We start from the raw sequence: 4,641 nt of genomic DNA, 5'->3' as shown, positions 1-4,641 counted from the left end.
TGTCAGGTTTGCCCGGCTGCACCTACTTTCTCACTCCCCTCGCTCTGTTTTCACTCCCTTACCCTGATTACGTTATCCCTTACACCTGCTTCTTACCCCCGGAATACCACCAGCTGCACCTGATTAGTTTCTCCCTATTTAGCCCCTGCACTTCGTTCACTCCCCTGCCAGTTCTTTCTAGCATTTCTCAGGCCCGTTTGTTCCCCGTTGTTCCTTCTGATCTGTGTTGGTTTTTTTGTCTCCTTCTCTCCAGCTGCTTTTATTCATTCCTTCCTCGCCTCAGTTGCTCCTTCGGACCACAGACCTCCTCCGCTCTGCTTCATCACCACCCTGCAGGTCGATGCACAGTCTACTACTTACTGAATGTCTGCAGGTCGATGCAGAGTCTACTACTTACTGAATGTCCAATTTCTGTTCCTCTTCAGTACCATCCAACTCGACCAGTCCAGGAGTGAGTCCCAGTGTCCGCAGCCCGGTCCTCTTCTCATCATCTCCACCACTGACTGTGTTCCCATCCGAAACTCGACACCCGGTCCCAGTGTTACTCGTCTGTTCATTTCTTGGTCACTTGTTTTACACTGTGAATAAACTTGCACTGCTTGCATCGAAGTCAGCCACCTGGGTCCGTCAATTTTTGTGACTCGCTCACTTCCGTGTTCGAGCCATCCTAACACCTGTAGCCTCAGCCCTGAACTTCCCAGCATGCAGGACCATCAGCCAGAGTCAGCCCATGGCATAGGCAGCACAGGCAGTCAGGTCACCAGATGTGAGGGTGGGCACTATCATTATTATATTACTTTTGCCTTTCTAATCTGTGGAAGCGAAACAAATCACTGGAGCAGGAAAAAAGATTATAGAGGTACAAAGCACCTTAACTATTTGTGTCAGTTTCAAAAAACTTATTTTGTAACAAGCCAGGTAGTTTGGATGCACTTTCCCATTAAAGTGAATGGAAAAGTGTGTCCAAACCTTTAACTGGTTAATGCAGTTAGCAGGTTAGTGTCAGCATAGAGAACAATGTTGATAGAGTTGTGTTTACTAGTAGTTCAATTCCCTATATAATAGGCCCTCTAATTACATCCGAGGGACAGCCCTCCTGCCCTCTTACATCACTCCATCCATGTTGCTCTTCCTCTCTTTCCCCTCATTATCTGACTGAAACTTCCACCAGGGGAATAAATCCAGGGCCAGGTGTGACGAGTGCTCTGTTCCCCTCAGCAGATGTACACTTCACACTATTGATTCCCTTCGACCAAATGAGCTTTGTGGTGAATAAATCTAAAGCTGCAGCTAACCGTTACTTTCACTTGCATTTAATACATCAAACTTAAAAAAAACCAAATCAGTTATGTCAAACAATGTGATGTCTTAAATGATATGTTTTGTAAGGTATCTCAGTGAACAATCAGTTAAGTTGCAGTCCATAAAACTACTGAGTTCCTGGTTCACTTCCAGCCATGGATCTTTGTTACATGTCATACCCATCCCTCACCCCTCTTTTTCTAATTAAACTACTGACTGTCCAAAAACCCAAATTCAATTTACAATAGCTGGAAAAAGACAAAAGCATTTTACATGACCGCATCCACAATTTTGCAATTTTTACTTAAAAACTGAAGTGTTAATCATCTGTCCGACTAATTATTTGAGCTTTATCACTTTAGCTATTATACTGAACACATTTCAATTTCACTGAAATTAATCTTACATATTTGCCAGTTATAAAATCCCACAACCGGTATCATTTTTACCTGCAAGAAAAGAAAATCTCCTTATTAAACTTAATGCAACACATTTGATTTCCCCCTTTTCAAGTCAGTTTCTTTGTAACATTATCACTGTTTCAGAGGCATGAATCAAATAAAGTGAATGTTTGAATATGTCTATAATAAGCCTCAGTGCTAAAACATTAGAACTGAAATCTGCTTTTAAAACAATAATGTTTGATTTAGTTTCTAATTACAAAATTAATTGTAATAAATCATCTACAAATGACCCTTTTCTTGCACTCAGAAGTGCTTCCCTCATCCTCTCAATGACAAGCGGAATTGTTGCTGCTTATTACAAGTCCTGGGTGCTTTTGTACAGTATATAATAAATGGCTTTACATGTATTTTTCTTTTACACTCTGTTGCACTCCAAGTTAAGATAGATAGGAGTGCCGGCTAAATGTTTTAAATGTAAATGAAATTATTCCAGCATAACAAACAGATTCAGTTGGTGAGCATTTTAATGTGGCCTTAACAAAAAGCAAAGGAAATGCAGAGCAGAGACACATCATAGCACTGGTTGTCCTAAGTATATCTAATATGTAGAATTTAAAAGCTTGTTGTATTTTTGTGTTGCCTTTTCTCATTTCACACTTGACCAGTAGAGCAGTCAAACATGTGAGTATATTAAATAATAAAATAAAATAAAATAAGAAAAACATTCTTCTGTGGTATTTTTTTCATCTCAGTTGAAAGTGTTAGACCACTTTCTCTACTGCAGTTCGCACATATTTGCATGTAATTAGCTGCCTCTCTTGCTTGGCTACGTCCTGGATAGAGATTATTTTCCATGAGAGCTTTGCCACAGCATGAGACCCTTCAAAACAAGTAATTTGTATGTTTGTCTGTAATGTAAGTGCAGATAATCATCAAGCGAGACATGTGATGGACTGTACAAGAGAGGATGTGCACTGCTTTCTCATGCACCGGCTGTGTGCAACACCTGGTGGAATCATGCTGTGAAAACAGTGGTGGTAAGTGTATCTGCACTGGATGGCAAAAGAGGAGGGAGGAACAGAAGAAGGAGTAGAAAGGAAAGAAGAGATTAAAAAAAAGTAGGAGATTTGAGCAAAGGAGAAAGAAAGAGCATACAAGAAACTCAGAGAGAAGAGACAGTGATACATTTTAAATACATGGCTCATAATGTATGATTACTGCAACTGAAAAGAATTACATCTGAATACAAAGCTAGAGTTGTCTAGCTGTCTAGTTTACTGTTTTGTTGAATGCTGACCTGTAGTTCTTTTCTAAATGTGTTAAATATGCATTTCTCTGCAGCTGGGCCATAACATCTTTATCCCAATTAGCACAAACATCTGATTGGATTAGTCCTTTATTGATTGATTTGCTCAATATATTGAGTAGTTGAATGGTGACATGTACTGGGCAGAAAAATATGTTTATCATTAAAGCCACTGAAAATTCGGTTTCAGGTGTGAGTGCTACTCTACAACATTAAGAAAAAGACAGCATATACATATACAGCTGCTACTGTATATAAAATTATAAAAATTGTATTTATTCATTCCCTCCTAAAATCCAGAATCTCTCATCTAAATACTGTTCATTTTAAATGTTTAACTACTGACCACAGAACATTTAGACCACAACTGGCTTCCAAATGAGTTGTGATCACATGCTAAACTCAGATTGAAGGTGAGGGCAGAGAAACAGCCTTCCTTCAGCAGAGGAATGTGCAAACAGCCTTTGAGAGTCAAACTGTACAATGAAGCTCAAATATCCAAGTGAAGTATCAATATGTAAATTGTGTTTTGTTTTTTTTTTAACGGAGAGGGCCTAAAATTACCAATAAGTAAGATTTAAGGTGGATGAATGGAGTGTGAATGTTGTTTGACTGAGCCTCGCTAACATCACCAAAAGACCATGACAATCAGAATTAGGTTCAAATGTTGCCGAATCCTACCAGAGAATTTAAGTATCAGATCATCAAAACAGTGAAAAATCTTTCATCTCAAACAACCAAAACTTTGGCAGAAATTATGTCCATGTAGAACCCAATAACAGCAAACAGCTGAAATCAAGAAAATGTTCCGTCATCATTTTTGCGTTTGCTGGTTTCAGCCAGAGTTTTGATTCAACCTTGAATGCTGAAAACATGACAAATTCACACGCTAAAGGATACAGAGATCTCTTCAAAGTGAGGGCACAGCCGTTGTTTTCACTGCAAAAAGCCTGTGGGCTGGAAAAACATCCTGTATTTGATGAGAAGGCTACAGTGATTTGATAGACTGCCAGAAAAGCTGTTCCCTCAGAACACTAACTGCATCTAGATGCAAGTTAATGGGCTAATTTAGAGGCAAGGTGGCTTACAAGTGAACAGGAAAATACTCCACTGCATTTCAGATATATCATCTGAAATGTACTCTGAAGTGCTGATATCCAAAGCACTACTGTGCTTTATGACTGCATGTCCTTTCTGAATCGAACTGTGTGACACAATCAGTTCACATGATTTACGGTAGTTTCATAATCCCTGCTTAAGGATTCTCTGCAAAATTCCTGGAAATGAAATAGTTTATTTAAGCGACCTTGTGTAAAACATTGAAAACCAACCCTCTGTGTCGATGCAAGAGCTAAATGTGTTTGTTAACTAGAGCAGGATGCTGCTCCAAAAAGTAAAAAAAAAAGTTATCTCCACAAACCACAACAATTCTTGAAAAGCCAATGATCCTAGGGCAGAATTTATATAAACTTTTCAACAACTGCCTTGAGCCATATTTTCTCTGGGAGTGAGCAAACAGCACTCCAATCAACAGGTGTCAACTCACTGAAAAATACACCTTAATGCTGGAATGTTTGCTGTTTTTAATGCCAGCAGCACATGGCGTGTGCAGAAAAAGGCCGGGGAAAG

The 4,641-nt window shown here is 39.3% G+C and overlaps 1 protein-coding gene across 1 annotated transcript in view; it reads right to left on the bottom strand.

The window, feature by feature from the left end:
- LOC109961621 (cadherin-12-like) overlaps window positions 1-4,641 on the bottom strand; it is a 98,933-nt gene that overhangs the window by 12,559 nt on the left and 81,733 nt on the right. The window lies entirely within an intron of this gene.

Source organism: Monopterus albus, unplaced genomic scaffold, assembly GCF_001952655.1.
Source record: "Monopterus albus unplaced genomic scaffold, M_albus_1.0 scaffold3.1, whole genome shotgun sequence".
NCBI classification, from domain to species: domain Eukaryota; kingdom Metazoa; phylum Chordata; class Actinopteri; order Synbranchiformes; family Synbranchidae; genus Monopterus; species Monopterus albus.
The sequence above is the reverse complement of the archived record's forward strand: the minus strand, read 5'-3'. Positions and strand labels throughout refer to the sequence as shown.